Source organism: Saccopteryx bilineata, chromosome 1 (assembly GCF_036850765.1).
Source record: "Saccopteryx bilineata isolate mSacBil1 chromosome 1, mSacBil1_pri_phased_curated, whole genome shotgun sequence".
Taxonomy (NCBI): domain Eukaryota; kingdom Metazoa; phylum Chordata; class Mammalia; order Chiroptera; family Emballonuridae; genus Saccopteryx; species Saccopteryx bilineata.
In genome coordinates, this window is record NC_089490.1 from 166,902,896 (window position 1) to 166,920,006 (window position 17,111).

Here is a 17,111-nt window from a genome sequence, read left to right on the forward strand (position 1 = left end):
GCCCTCAGGGCTGAGCATAACACCACCCACAGGGGCAGGGTGAAAGCCAAGGCCACTGAGGCTTGTTCACATTCACTCCTGTGAAGGAGAGGTGGAAACCACAGCAATAGCCCCAGTGGGAAAGCATCAGCAACACCCATACCCAAACACCCTAGGCAGCAACAGCAGAGGGGGTGGTGGGCCTGCAGACAGACCACACCTAGGGAACACAGAGGCCACACCCAGTGGACTCCAGTGGCCAAAACCTTCTTTTACACAGACAAAATGAGAAGACAAAGAAATGCAACACAAATGAATCAGGAGAAATCCCTAGAAAAGGACCTGAATGAGTCAGATATAACCAAATTACCAGATGCAGAGTTTAAAATAACAATTCTTAGGATGCTCAAAGAACAACAATAGACAGTCATTATGAACACCTAAATTAAGAGATAGCAAATATAAAAAAGGACATTGAAATAATAAAAAAGAATCACTCAGAAATGTCAAATACAATATTAGAAATGAAGAACACAATGGAAGGAATTAAAAGCAGGATGGATGAAGCTGAGAATCGAATCAGCAAGTTAGAGGACAAGATAAATGAAGGCATGGAAGCAGAGCAGAAAAAAGAAAAGAGACTCAAAAAGTCTGAGGAAACTCTGAGAGAGCTCTGTGACAATACGAGGAGAAATAATATCCACATCATAGGGGTTCCTGAAGAAGAAGAGAAAGAACAAGGAATAGAGACTTTGTTCAATCAAATCAGAGCTGAAAACTTCCCTCAATTAAAGCAGGAAAACATCTCACATGTTCAGGAAGCACAGAGAACTCCATTAAGAAGAAACACAAAGTATCTACATCAAGACACATCATAATTAAAGTACCAAAGCTAAGTGATAAAGAGAAAATATTAAAAGCTGCAAGAGAGAAAAAGACTATCACCTACAAAGGAGCCACATAAGGATGCCTTCTAACTTCTCAACAGAAACACTTGAGGCCAGAAGGGAATGGCAAGAAATATTCAAAGTAATGTAGAACAAAAGCCTACAATCAAGACTACTTTATCCAGCAAGGCTATTGTTTAAAATTGAAGGAGAAATAAAAAGATTTCCAGACAAAAAAAACTCAAGGAATTCACTACAACCAAACCAAGGCTGCAAGAAATGCTAAGGGGCCTGTTGTAAACAGTTCAAAGGAGAAAAAGAATATAGCAAAAGAGAAATACAGTTTTAAAGAATAAAATGGCAATAAACAACTACATATCAATAATAACCTTAAATGTAAATGCATTAAATGATCCGATCAAAAGACATAGGGTAGTTGCGTGGATAAGAAAACAGGACCCATACATAAGCTGTCTACAAGAGACACACCTTAAAACAAAAGGTGCACATAGACTGAAGATAAAAAGATGGAAAAAACTATTTTACGCAAATGGAAATGAAAAAAAAGCTGGGGTAGCAATACTTATATCAGACAAAATGAACTTTAAAACAAAGGCTATAGTAAGAGATAAAGAAGGTCACTACAGGTGACCTGGCCAGCGGTGTCCCAAGATGGGGGCGCCTGGGAGGCAGCCGTACTGTCCTGGCTGCTGAGGCGGGTCCCGCATTCCTGGTGGCAGAACGGCCCAGCTGAGGGCCGGCAAATGGGAGGCCGCTGTCTGCATGCTCCGCGGCTGGGGCTGGGCCCTGTGGTGGCGGCAGCACCAGGGAATGCCCATGCTGGGCCTGGCCTGTCCCTCCTCAACTTAGGGTGGTGGCAGGCCTGCACCCAGGCTTCTGGGCCATGGCACTGAGGGAGCTCAAAATGTGTCTGCTGGGGGATACAGGTGTGGGTAAATCAAATATGGTGTGGCAGTTTGTGGAAGACAGCTTCGATCCGAACATCAACCCAACTATAGGGGCCTCTTTTATGACCAATACTGTCCAGTACCAAAATGAGCTACATAAATTCCTAATCTGGGATATAGCTGGACAAGAATGATTCCGTGCCTTAGCACCCATGTAGTATCAAGGGTTGGCTACAGCTATAATTGTTTATGATATCACAAAAGAAGAGACATTCTCCACATTAAAGAATTGGGTAAAAGAGCTTTGACAGCACAGCCCACCTAATATTGTAGTTGCCATTGCAGGAAATAAGTGTGATCTTATCGATGTAAGAGAAGTCATGGAGAGAGATGCTAAAGACTATGCCGACTCCATCCATGCAATTTTTGTAGAGACCAGTGCAAAAAATGTGATAAACATCAATGAACTCTTTATAGAGATTAGTCGAAAAATTCCATCTACTGACACCAACCCGCCAGGTGGCAGGAAGGGCTTCAAACTCTGAAGACAGCCTTCACAGCCAAAGTGAAGCTGCTGTTGACTGAGCCTCAGCCTCTCAGACTTGATGAAGTAGGTGGTCCTGAAAGCTAACAGGAGGGCTGGGGGGCAGGCTTTGCCTAGCCGATCTGGGGCCTTTTTCATACAAAACTTGAGTCACAGAAACTGACCGGTCTGTTTCCTCTTTGAAGACTGCAGCAGTAATATTTCTGTCTGTGGATTTGTGTTATGTAAAGACTCTGGTATACAAAGGGACTCCATCATTGGCTTTTGACCTTGCTGAAAAGGAACATGTAATTGTATGGATGGTAGGATCAAATTGTTGAGTAGTTTTGTAATCAAGATTTTATGTAACATTTGTAAAGGTAAAATGAGCACTTTCGTGGTTCTTGAGGGAAAGAAGACCTTGTGGAGATTATAATTTCCTTGGTTTCCCATTACCACTGTTCTAGGGAGTTGTATCATTTAAAATGTGGTAGGATGCTGTTAAGTGGAGGGATGGCAATTATTATCTGAAGGTAAAATGGGTTATTATAGGACTGATGGAAATTACTACATCCACCATCTCCAGAGCATTTTCTGTTGCATACATTAGTCCAAGATGCACAGCACAAGTTAGTAACAGTCACAACAGCCCATAGCTCACCTGGGCTTGCATTCTAACTCTGCTGTGTCTGTCACCAAACTCATCATTGGCACCTTTTCTAATAAACTCTCATGATCAGGGTAGTGGGGGTAGAGAAGCAGCTAGCCTGGAATAAACTGAATTGCATATGCTTAAACCAACTGGTTTTAAAAAAAAAGGGGGAAAAGAAAGGAAAGAAAATGGTGTAAATGCTGATGATTTTTTTTATTTAATCCAAATATTTTGGTGGGGAAAACAATTATCTATTGCTTAGCCTATGTAAAGTTGTAGTCTATATTTATGAGACCATTGCTTAAAAAGTATAAATTGTGTAAATACATTAATAAATTCTATGTTTCATTCCAAAAAAAAAAAAGGTCACTACATAATGATAAAGGGAACAATCCAACAGGAAGGTATAACCATTATAAATATCTACGCACCTAAAATAGGAGCACCTAAATATATAAAATAGACTTTGATGGATTTAAAGGGCGAGATCCACAGCAATACTATAATAGTAGGAGATTTTAATACCCTACTAACATCATTAAATAGATCCTCAAAAAAGAAAATTAACAAACAAACAGCAGACTTAAGGACATACTAGATCAACTCGATTTAATAGATATCTTCAAAACTTTCACCCTAAAGCAGCAGAATATACATTCTTTTCAAAAGCTCATGGTACATTCTCTAGGATAGACCACATGTTAGGGCACAAAAGTGGTCTCAACAAATTTAAGAAGATTGAAATCATATCGAGCACTTTCCTCTGACACAATGGCATGAAACTAGAAATCAACCACAACAGAAAAACTAAAAAATATGCAAACACTTGGAAACTAAATAGCATGTCATTAAATAACAAATGGGTTAACAATGAGGTCAAAGAAGAAATTTAAAAATTCCTAGAAACAAATGATAATGAGCATACATCAACTCAAAATTTATGAGACACAGCAAAAGCAGTCCTGAGAGGGAAGTTCATAGCATTACAGGTATACCTTAAGGAGCTAGAAAAAGCTCAAATAAACAACTTGACCCTGCATCTAAAAGAACTAGAAAAAGAACAGCAAGTAAAGCCCAGAGGTAGTAGAAGGAATGAAATAATAAAGCTCAGAGCAGAAATTAATGACATAGAGGATAAAGAAACAATACAGAGGATCAATGAAACCAGGAGCTGCTTCTTTGAAAAAGTAAACAAGATCTATGAACTTTTAACTAGACTCACCAAGAAAAAAAGAGAGAGGACTCAAATAAATAAAATTAGATATGAGAGTGGAGAAATAACAACTGATACAACAGAAATACAAAATATTGTAAGAAAATACTATGAAGAAATGTATGCCAAAAAACTAGACAACCTAGATAAAATGGACAAATTCCTTGAAACATATAATCTTCCAAAAATTAATCTGGAAGAATCAGAAAACCTAAACAGATCAATTACAACAGAGATTGAAACAGTTATCAAAAAACTTCCAAAAAAAAAAAAAAAGTCCTGGGCCTGATGGCTTCACAACTGAATTCTACCAAATATTCAAAGAAGAACTAACTCTTATTTGTCGGGAGCCGATCCACTAATGCTGGCTAACTAGGTCACAGCAGGAGAAGATCCACAACTGCTGGTTGACAAAGTCACAGCAAAAGAAGATCAATGGCTACTGGTTGATAGAGTCACCGCAGTGAAGACCAACAGCTGCGGGTTGACAAAGTCACCGCAAAGGAAAGGCACAATGATACTTCCCCCTTTAATCTTTTGAATTAATCTGGCTTTATATTCCCCCCTTTTCTGGGTGTGTGCTATTATTTATGGCACAGGGATAATAGTACCGTGCTTTCCCTGTAGATTTGTAATAATTTCTTTGGAAATGAGACAGAAGGTGTAAGTTCCACAGAAAAGCCTGTAAGCCCCTTGAACTGGCCTCATAAACATAAGAGGCTGGCCATGATATCCCTCATAAAGGGTTAAGTTTGTAGGAGAATTTCTTCATATTAATCATGTTAGAAAGAATAAAGTTAGAACTTAACTAATGTATGAATATAGTAAATGAATAAAGTTTAACTAGACATTAGAATCTTAGGTAAAGTGTAGTGGAGTGGCCTGTTGCGTGGCCTTGGATAGGGGTGCAGCTGGCAAGTAAAGAATGTTTTGTTAAAAGACTTGTTTTGTCACTGAAGGCAGTTGCTGGGCTTTTCTCAGTAAAACATTCTCATGAGATTTTTGTATTTTCCAAGAATAAGAAGAGGAATGTGGTGGGATTCATAGCAGCAATAGCAATTAATGCCTTCTGATATTATGTTGCTACTAGCTATCTTGCAGGTGCACTCTATGTATCTTTAAGTAAAAATTACTCTTAATGCTATGTTAGTTTCTTAAATAGCAAGCCTTTTGTAGTCTTGTGAAAAAAGAATTAGGACACTACATGAATTCAAAGCTATTTGCCTGAGCAAGCGGTGGTCCTTTGCTAGTCCTTGATAATTTTGTCTGCTATCTCTCTCTGCGCCCTTGACTCACAACAACAGTAAAATAGAGTTATTAATTAGTACTAATCTTTTAGAAGTTTGTACCAATATTGTTATTACTATTCAAGTTATCGTTTAACTGTACTTTGAATAACTTACCACCTGACTTGTAGCTTATAGATATGAATTAACTGTTATCTGGAAATATGTAACCATAGTGAAACTAAAACAATGATGTATTCAAAATACCATGTGATTGTAACTAAGAGTGTGTGCATAAAAAGTAATGTTAGACCAGCCATTGGCAGAGATGCCTGGCAGTAAATGCTAACTAGAGAATAAAGAGAAAGAAAAGAATTCGGCTCTCTCACTCGATTTTCACCGACACTGTCTCCTCCTGTGGGACCCCTGGATTCCCCCCCGGGGCTGGACCCCGGCACTTATCCTTCTCAAGCTATTTAAAAAATTCAAGAGGAAGAAAGATTTCCAAGCTCCTTTTATGAGGCCAGTATAATTCTGATTCCAAAACCAGGAAAAGACAACACAAAGAAAAAAAATTATAGTCCAATATCCCTGATGAATTTAGATGCTAAAATTCTCAACAAAATATTAGCAAACCAGATCCAGCAATATATGAAAAAATCATACACCATGATCAAGTGGGATTTATTCTTGGGAGGCAAGGCTGGTACAATATTCACAAATCAATCAATGTGATTCATCACATAAACAAAAGGAAGGAGAAAAATCACATGATAATTTCAATAGATGCAGAAAAAGCATTTGATAAAATCCAGCACCCATTCATGATCAAAACTCTCAACAAAATGGGAATACAGGAAACACACCTCAACATGATAAAGGCCATCTATGACAAACCCAAAGCCAACATCATAATTAATGGACAAAAATTAAAAGCAATCACTATAAAATCAGGAACAAGGCAGGGGTGCCCCCTTTAACCACTTTTATTCAACATAGTACTAGAAGTCCTAGCCACAGCAATCAGAGGAGAAAAAGAAATAAAAGGCATCCATATTGGAAAAGAAGAAGTAAAGCTACCATTATTTGCAGATGATATGATACTGTATATAGAAAACTCTAAAGTCTCAGTCCAAAAACTACTGGATCTGATAAATGAATTTAGCAAGGTGGCAGGATATAAAATTAATACATAGAAATCAGAGGCATTTTTATATACAAATAATAAAATGTAAGAAAGAGAAATTAAAGAAACAATCTCCTTCCTATTTGCAACAAAAAAATAAAGTACCTAGGCATAAATTTATCCACGGAGGTTAAAGACTTGTACTCAGAAAATTATAAAACATTGATAAAAGAAATCAAGAAAGGCACAAACAAGTTGAAGCATATACCATGTTCATGGTTAGGAAGAATAAGCATCATTAAAATGTCTATATTACCCAAAGCAATTTATAATTTCAATGCAATATCAATTTAAATCCCAATGACATACTTCAAAGATATAGAACACATATTCCAAAAATTTATATGGAACCAAAAAAGAACATGAATAGCCTTAGCAAATTTGAAAAAGAAGAATAAAGTGGGAGTTATCACACTCCCTGATATCAAGATATACTACAAGGCCATTGTACTCAAACAGCTTGGTATTGGCATAAGAACAGGCATATAGATCAATGGAACAGAACAGAGAACCCAGAAATAAATCCACACCTTTATGGACAACTGATACTTGACAAAGGAAGTAAGAGCATACAATGGAGTAAAGACAGTCTCTTTAACAAATGGTATTGGGAAAACTGGACAGCTACCTGCAAAAAAATGAAACTTGACCACCAACTTACACCATGCACAAAAATAAACTCAAAATGGATAAAAGACTTAAATGTAAGTCATGAAACCATAAGCATCTTAGAAAAAAACATAGGCAGTAAGCTCTTCGACATCTATCTCAGCAATATATTTGCTGATTTATCTCCACAGGCAAGTGAAATAAAAGACAGGATAAACAAATGGGACTATATCAAACTAAAAAGTTTTTGCATAGCTAAAGATAATATGAACAGAATAGAAAGACAAACCACACAATGGGAGAACATATTTGACAATACTTCTGATAAGGGGTTAATAGCCAAAATTTATAAAGAACCTGTAAAACTCAACACCAGAAAGACAAACAATCCAATCAAAAAATGGGCACAAGAAATGGATAGACACTGCTCCAAAGAGGACATACAGATGGCCAATAGACAGATGAAAATATGTTCAACATCACTAATCATTAGAGAAATGCAAATTAAAACCACAATGAGATACCACCTTACACCAGTCAGAATGGCGCTCATTAACAAAACAACACAGGATAGGTGCTGGCGAGGATGTGGAGAAAGGGGAACCCTCCTGCACTGCTGGTGGGAATGCAGACTGGTGCAGCCACTCTGGAAAACAGTATGGAGATTCCTCAAAAAATTAGAAATGGAGCTGCGCTTTTACGCAGCCATCCCACTTATAGGAATATATCCCAAGGACACCATATCACCGAGTGAAAAAAAGAAATGCATCCCCATGTTTATGTCAGCATTGTTCACAGTAGCAAAGATCTGGAAACAGCCCAAGTGTCCGACAGTGGACGAGTGGATTAAAAATTTTGGTACATATATACAATGGAATACTATGGGGCCATGAAAAAGAAGGAAATATTACATTTTGCAACAATATCTATGTACCTGGAAACTATTATCTTGAGTGAAATAAGCTAGGCAGAGAAAGAAAAATATCATATGACCTCACTCATTTGAGGAATCCAAGGAACAATGTGAACTGAGGAATAGAATTAAACCCAAAGGGAAGAGGGGAGGTTGCTGTGGGGAGGAGGGTAAGGGAGATGTTGAGGGGAATATGGGGGCGGGGAGATGCTTTTGGAGAAACACTAGAATCTATGTAAACACAATAAATAAATTAAATATATATATATACTATTTATTTTGACATAGATAGTGGTCTCATTGTTTTTTATTTGAAAAACCAGAACTAGATTAATGTATTTAATTCTAGGGAAAATATTACAAGAGAAAAAAATAAAATAAAATAAAATCAGGATAAGTAAATAATGTTCAGGAATGTTGCCTTTAAAAGGCAGATGCTTTTAGAACTTGAACAATAATTCTAGAAAGACAAAACTATACAGAATGAGAAATATCATTGTGATGGCTAGTTTTATGCATCAACTTGGCTAGGCCAGTGTACCAAGATGTACCATGTTACATACCAGTCTGGATGTTGCTGTGTAGATATTTTTTAGATAAGATTAACATTTAAATCAGTAGACTCAGAGAAAGCAGATTACCCTTCATAATGTGGGTGAGCCTCATCCAATCAGTTGAAGTCTTTAAGAGAAAAAAGGCTGACTCCCCTCAAGGGAGAGGAAATTCTGCCTGTGGTTTTCCTTTGGACTTGAGCTGAAACATCAGCTTTACCCTGAGTCTCCTGTTCTGCCCACCTACCCTGCTGATTTTGGATTTGTCAGCCTCCACAATCACAGGAGATACTTCCTTAAGATAAATCAATCTCTTAATCTCTCCCCCGCCCTCATACACACACCTTATTGATTTAATTTCTCTTGAGAACCTGGACTAATACAATAATGACCTCACTTTGACATCATTAAAAGAAAAACAAAGAACACAAATTCATATAAATTAAGAAACTCAAAGCATTTATGGATTATCTATTTGGTTCTTTTTCAAATCTATTAGATCTTTTTTCTTTTTTTTACAATTCCCCATTCCCTAAAGATGTTTTCAATCTTGTCTGTTATTTAAACATACTTGCCAAAAATTTCTTTTTTTTTTCTTTAGTCATTGCTCAATCTCCTATCAGTTAATTAAAGAATGTGTTTCTTTTTTGTTTCATTTTGTTTTCTGCAGGTTCTCACACACAGTGTGCTTTGTTATTGGTATGGGTCGTCATTGTTTACCGTGAGCTACTCATTTCCCATGAAAATTTGTGTGAATTCTTTGAAGCTAGGATGGCTCCAGAGAGAATGGCTGTAGCTTCTGGAACAGGCCACCTTTGGGCCCACCAGGAGTCAAGAGCTGACCAAGGAGTTTCCAGAGCTGCAGGCCACAGTGGAGCAAAACGGGCTCATGCAGGCCAACCACGTCTCCTTCCTGCTGCCGGGTGCTGCCACATGGCTCCCTCTTTGGGTGTTTGGGGGCGTCCTTCATGTCTTTCTTCCTCTGTGCAGTGCTGCTCCATGCAGTTCAGGCCCAAGTCCAGGCTGACTGTAGACGATGTTAGTCGTCAACACCTCCACGTGAAACCACCTGCTATTTCATTTGGTGGCTGGTGACCTGAAGGGGTCCTTGCCAGTTAAATCACATGAACTCCCAGCAACCTGCCAAGTCCTACTGCTTCTGCAAAGACACAAACACCAACATGTACCCTTTCTTCTTTGCCTTGAGCGGGAAGAGCTCTCTATGGAGCTTGGGAAATGGAAGGAAAAGTACATGCCAAACGAGACCAGCGCGGATCTTTCTTCCTAATTGGACCCCCTGCCTTGCTGCCTCTCTCATTCAGTGGCATATTTTCTATTTGGTTAGTCGGCAGAAGAAGTAGGTGGACTTGGCCTGGATGATCCCCTTTCACACCCACATCTTCATGATTGTATGTGCCATTGCAGGGACCGAAAGGCAGCCTGGGCCTTTGCTTCATGGTCAGGTTCTTGGAAAGAAACTAGTTTGTGTGGGTGACAAAGATAAACCACATCCCACACACGCTGCTCACGATGGGAACACTCTACCTGTGAATCGGCCTCTAAAACTAATGAGCACAATGTGGTTCTATGAAACTTGAGTGAAAAAGCTAAAATTAGACTTTTAACATTCACTATTAACTACAATGCTTGGATTAAGCTTTAATATCGTTTTTATGTGATATTATTTCACTTTTTATATTCTTTTTGCTTTTGCTCTTAGCCTTTTTTTTTAAATAAGAAATGTAATTTTCAAAAATTACAGCAGGTTAAAAGGTAATCACAAAATAATTATTTTCAATATAAAAATTTATAATAACTTTAAGGCTGTTAGAAATCTGAGTGTTTCCTTTATATTTTACAAGCAGAAGTCAGAAATTATGGCTTAATGTATATTATAAATATTTGTCATGGGAATTTTGAAAATTTTATCAATGCCAAGGTTAACCATTATCAGAAAACTTTTTTCCCTAGTGGATCAGCCCTGGGTAGCCAACAGACACTAGGACTAACTATGCTTTTAGTTTATAGGTGGGTGGTGAAAGGGGAAGGGAATCCTTAAAAATATTAAGAATCTGGATGGGATGTTAGATAATGCAGAGAAAGAAGTGAATGATAGAAGTTCATCAAGGTAGTAGAGTCCAAGAGAGACATCAGGACTATGAGTCTGGTTTAATAGGTCAGAAAGGGGTAAGAGAGAAATGCTTACAGGTATCCAAAGTCTCAGAGTATAACCCAAATGAGAAGCAAGAGTCATGGTCGGTTCCCAAGTATATAGTTTCAGGGTTCTGGGACCCTGAGGAATATAAAAGCATTAACCAACGCAGGGGGTTCCAACATTAAGAAACTGGCATTAGAAACTAAGTGACAATCTGGGCACCTGGTAAAAGGAACCAAGGCCAAAAAGAACATGCTTCTGCTCTGAGGCAAAGGCTCTTTATTCCCACCCTGAGACAACAAAGGCCAGACCCTGGGCAGATTGATGTCATAGGTAGGACAGACAGATCTACTTAGCTCAAGTAGTTGAAATGCAAATGCGAAAAAATTTGTCAGCCTATATTTCTCATGTGTTTAGCTGTCATTCATTCCAAATGAAAGTCAGAATAAAATGACAGATTCTACACACTGACATATGCATTAGGAGAAGTTAAAACAATATAAGTATTTTAATATATCAGAAAGCTAAATAACTTGAGATAACAGAATATTGAAGATAGCCAAATTCAAACATTCTTCATTTGGGGGAGTTTGTACATTAAACAGATATGCTGAGCTATAAAACTGCTGGAATGAAGTTCCTTACTACTTTCACCCAGATATGTAGCTTCAGTTCCTTCAGTTGAAATGTTTTAAACAAGATTTAGCCTAAGTAAAGGTAATGACCAACTGACTTCACTGTATTAATTTTTTATCTAATCTTGCCTAGAAAAATGATAGATTCTCACACTAGCCTCTGATTTACTGGAATGTCTATGTAATGAGCACACCTAGGCTAATAAGGAAAATCAAACAATGCAATTTTTATTATTTTATGTTCAGTGGATTTCTCTGAATGTAGAACATAGCCAATGTTCTACCTGCATTATTTGCCGACAAGCTCTTCCTGAGGCTTAGCCTGCGGGTAGAAATAAAGCAGAAGTAGCAACCACAGCTTCCTTCATGCTTACTGAAATGATGACCAAGAGGAGAAAAAGTGGACAAGCATTCCTAGGTGCTCTATCATTAAGTTGGAGAAAAACAAAGGTTTTGATTAACATGTATTTCAACCCTGGCTGCACATTAGAATCCCATGCCTCATCCAAATTCAATGAGTAATTTCAAGGTGTGGTACTTGGACAAGGGAATTTTCCTAAAGCATCCCACCTGAGGCTCCTTTACTTTCAGGATTAAAATCACTGGATAAACAAACTTTTCTTAGGATTCAAAGTTTGGGATTCAAATCTGTGTTTGTCTTCCTAAATTTTCTTTGACTTTAAGCAAGTCACTTCACTTATCTAAGTGTGTTGCTTCACCAATAAAAAAAATATATCTACCTCTTAGGGCAGGTATAAGGGTTAAATGAAATAATCTGGAACATCATAAACTTTCAACAAATGACAGTTGTATTTGTTATTATAGTATCATTAGTCCACCTTTTGATGATACTGAGCCAGTAGTATATAGTGATAACTTTTAGGAAAGCAACTTTGACATAAATCCCTTTCTAGGGAAGAAAATACATCTTTTGCCTCTATCCTTCTAACTTCCTGACTTGGGACTCCTGTAACAAAAGACAGGTTAGCAGTAGAAGAGCATACCCATTTTTATAATATAAGTATTACATAACACAAGAGCCTTCAGAGCCAAGTATAGTAAACTGGGAGAAACTTATCAAATTCTATTTCCTATTTCTTTCTGTGTCCTTTTGTCTTATAAGTAGGGATGTTCCCTTCCTCTGGGTATAGGAAGAACATCTCTATGTAAGAGGGTCTATGTCCTGCTTCAGGGGAAGGCTGGAAAATTCTACCAGCACCTGCTCAAAATCTTCCAGCTTCAAATATTCACTATACCAAGGTGCCATAGTTTGGAGTAGTATATCCTGAACCTTATCATCCCCTAAATAAATTAATATTCCCATTTCAATTGATCTTTCTGGTGAGAATAAGTTTACATGCTAAGGAAGTACACAAAAGGTGCCTGAAAAGAAGAAAGGCATATTAAAATATATACATTTATATATACAAAATTTCACTATTTATCAAAGATGAAATAACTAAGCCCTGACTGGTTGCTCAGCAGTAGAGCATCAGCCTGGTGCATGGAAATCCCAGGCTCAATTTCCCACCAGGGCACAAAGGAGAAGCATCCAACTGCTTCTCCACCCCTCCCCCCCTCCTTCCTCTCTGTCTCTCTCTTCCCCTCCCGCAGCCAAGCCTCCATTGGAGCAGAGTTGGCCCAGGTGCTGAGGATGGCAGCATGGCCTCCACCTCAGGCGCTGGATTGGCTCCGTTGCAACAGAGCAACGCCCCAGATGGGCAGAGCATTGCTCCCTCGTGGGCTTGCTGGGTGGATCCCGGTTGGGCACATGTGGGAGTCTGTCTCTCTGCTTCCCTGCTTCTCACTTCAGAAAAAGAAAAAAAGATGAAATAATCGAAAGTAAATCTCCTACATAATAATCCAATGCTTACCTCCAGAAGGAAAAATAGAGTATTTATCACATCAGGTTACATATTTTCTATTATCTTTTTAAATGAAACTTTATCATCCATCTAATTATAAAGGATAACTTTATATATCTTAGAATTCAATGTTATTATTAATATTCTTTTAGGTAGTTTTACAAAAACATCAACAAATAAAATGAGAATTCTTAGACTTCAATTGGCAAAATAAAAATTTGCACAGAGATAATAGACAACAGACTTCTCTACACAGCATTGATGCTCACAGTATTTTTCTTCTTTTTAGTCATATAGAGATCACTACTGTGTCTCACAGGGCTGAAATGGAATAGTGGGCTATGGATGAAATGAATTAATGTTCAAATCCCCTAAGAGGACTCTGAAATTTGTGTAATATATGTTGACAGAACACAGGAAAGAGACATTCTCTCTGCCATCTATATTTGGACAGAAGTCATTAAACATGCACTGTGGCCAGCTACAGTAGATGATGTATGTTTTTTGTACATAAACTTTCTTCCTTATACAGCAGTGTTCATTGACTTGCTTCACTTACTCTCAAAATGAGACTGTCATATAGAACAAGAAGTTGTTACCCTCTTTATCCCACTTCCAGTTGTGACATTGAGAAAATCGCACTAATTACACTTAAACATGTGAATTTCCCTGACTCCCAGTTTAGCACTCTTGCCACTGCAGCAGGAATAAGAAGGAGTCTGCCATGGAGTAATCACTAATCGAGGGGTAAATACCAGATTTATGTTCAGGGAGAATCACCCATGATCAAAGTGATGCCATTTGAAACATGAGGGGGTCATCATTCTCATGGAACAACTGTTTTCCTATGAACTGTTGCAGAAATCCCTCCATATTCCCCGTGACATCATTGTTATGCAAAGGCTTTGAAATAAACAAACCAATGCCTTAACAATAACTTATTGCCCGTCCAATTAATAGCAATATATTCTATCCCAAATAATTTTTTTCAGGCTTATGCCTTATTTCATGGCTTTTGCAATTTCTGAACCAAAATAATTATCCTCAGTTTGTTTTTGTCACTTATCATTGTAAAAGTCCTCAAAACAGACATAGACAAAGCTAATACTTGTTAAATTAATTTTTTGGTTTTGTTTTGGTTTTTTAAGAGTCAGGGAGAGAGACAGAGAGACAAGAACATCAAGCTGTCCCTGTATATGCCCTGACCGGGATCGAACCAGCAACCTCTGAGCTTCAGAATGCTGCTCCAACCAACCAAGCTATCTGGCTAGGACAGAGCTAAGTTAACTTTAAAAGTTAGTTTATAAAAGGAACCAAATTCCTTTATTATATCTAAAAATATATACATTTGCCAACAGATTAATATAAAACAAGGTATTTACACATGAATTTGCTAATTGAAAACCTAAAATATCTTTCTGGCAGTAACCCATGTGTCCCAGAATACATTTTATTGAAATAAAGTAAAAATCTAAAGACTCCTATAATAATCAATTTGAGTGCAAAACCTTTTGGAAATTTAAAACCTCCTCAATCTTTTATAGTTGTCTTGCCCGTATATAATTCAATAGGATTTATTTTATTTATCTTTATTGTCTATCCAAAATGTTCAACTTAGTCTTCATAGAAAAAAAAAGTCCTCTTGTTATCCACATTCAATGTCATTAATTTCTATAATATTTACTTATAACATAATTATAAAAATGTACACAAATGTCATAAATAGGTTTGGGAACCAACAACTGATTCTTGGCAAGAAAATGAGTCAACTGGTATAGGAGAGGCATACAGGCTTGGTAAAAAAAAAAAAAAAATCTACTAGTTCTGAGCATTTAGCGTAAGTTAGTATTTGTTTCCAAGGAAATGAAGAATTTAGAAGATTTAAGTGAGTCGGTCTAACACAGGTGAATTCAAAAATCAGCAATTCTATTTTATGAATATCTTAAAGTCAATTAAATAATCACCTGCCTCTCTTACCTTGATTATGAACTTCATAGGGACTGATCTCCCTAAGAAACTAATACGCATATACACCTCACAAATCAAGCCAAACATCTAGACTAATTTTAGTAAAATTTATTTAAAAAGTCAAATAATCAGTAAGTCATTCAGGTAGCAAGTCTACTTCCTGCAATGCTGCAGGTTCCTATTTTCAAAATAATTTTACATCTCTTTTTAATTTTTTTTTTATTATTTATTCATTTTAGAGAGGAGAGAAAGAGGGGGAGAGAGAGAGAGAGGAAAGAGAGACAGGGGGGAGGAGCTGGAAGCATCAACTCCCATATGTGCCTTGACCAGGCAAGCCCAGGGTTTCGAACCGGCAACCTCGGCATTTCCAGGTCGACGGTTTATCCACTGCGCCACCACAGGTCAGGCTACATCTCTTTTTAAACCACAAGTGATGTTATGTTTAAATATGCACTAAAATGTATGGAACAATAAGCTTGGACTGTAACAAAAAGCAAGATGCAGGTTTGTAAATGATCTGGAAACCTTTTAAGGCCATTACAAAGGGGACCAGCAGAGCAACTTTTAATGAATAAGCCATATCTTTATTTTTAAATTAGCAATAATACACTAAGGTAAAAGAACATTGAAATGAAACTGCAGGGAAACTGGCGACTGTGGTGATAAAAATCATAAGAGAATTCACACAGAAAAACAATCTATGCAACTGTTTATTCTTCTTCCTATTGTATGACAGAGAAAAGACAGTGAATACAAGTTCTCAGAAAGACAGCAGAGAACTTCCAACAGCTTAGCAGGAACGCTGACACCTGAGAAGGCCCAGTCTCCATCACCTAACAGCCTGGGAGAGTGAGGAAGCCGTTTGTGGCTATAAATGGAAGGAAGCTGCTAGCAATGGGCCCTGGAAAGTTAGGACCTAAAATCATGACAGTTTCAGAATGAGTTTGTTTTATGCAAGTTTGGAGAAAGATAGCATGAGACAAATTAGAGAGAAGCAAAACGCAGAATTTGATCATTTCTCATTAATTTTCAACTAGTGTTCACATTCCCTTGAATCTTGCATTCCATTGTATATCAGTTTTAAGCTTATGTTGGTGTCAATTAATTATTGATTATTTTAATTATCCCTGTTTTCATGGCAAGACTCTGAGTAGAAATGTGGGCTCCTCTTTGTATCACAGTTGAAGCAGGACGCCTGAAACTTCAAAGCCATAAGTGAGCCATGACCATTATCCAATCAAGATTATTCCAATTGTAGATGAGATGTATGAATGTGAACAGTTTCTGAAGTTGTGAGCTTACAAGTCAAGACATGAAATAACCATCACACAGCTTTTTATCAAGACTTATTTATTTAAATTTTTATTTTTTATATACATATTTGAAATTATCTGGCTAGTCATATGATATCAATAACAACTATAATCACAGAGGTTAAATGAGACTATTAGACAAAAGACAAATGGAACTTGTAATTAAATACTTAATAATAAATATAATGACAATTTTGGCAACTTTTACATAAGACATACGGTCAACACCAACACTCTAAAAGCAAGCTGTTGCCATCAGCTCTCTTTCTTATAGAGACAAAGAGAAGCCTCTGAGAAAAGAGGGTTAGAGTGAAAAAATAACATTGAATTTTTACTAAAAAATACCAACCTTCACTGGAAATGTAAAAAAAAAAATGTATCATGAAGAGATGTGTGTATACCTCCAGTCTGAGGAACTGTATTCTATCCTAAAGCAGCTCTTCAGAAATGTTTTCTAGTTTATATTTTTTAAATAGAAAAAAAATTGAATTTCAAATACACTCTTTGATCCTAATTATAATTGTTGAA

The 17,111-nt window shown here is 37.2% G+C and overlaps 2 pseudogenes; both read left to right on the forward strand.

The window, feature by feature from the left end:
* The first annotated feature begins 1,770 nt into the window (after nucleotides 1–1,770).
* Nucleotides 1,771–2,410, forward strand: LOC136320241 (ras-related protein Rab-22A pseudogene; annotated as a pseudogene).
* Nucleotides 2,411–2,854: 444 nt separating this feature from the next.
* On the forward strand, nucleotides 2,855–10,198 carry LOC136319417 (acyl-CoA (8-3)-desaturase-like; annotated as a pseudogene).
* Nucleotides 10,199–17,111: the final 6,913 nt, after the last annotated feature.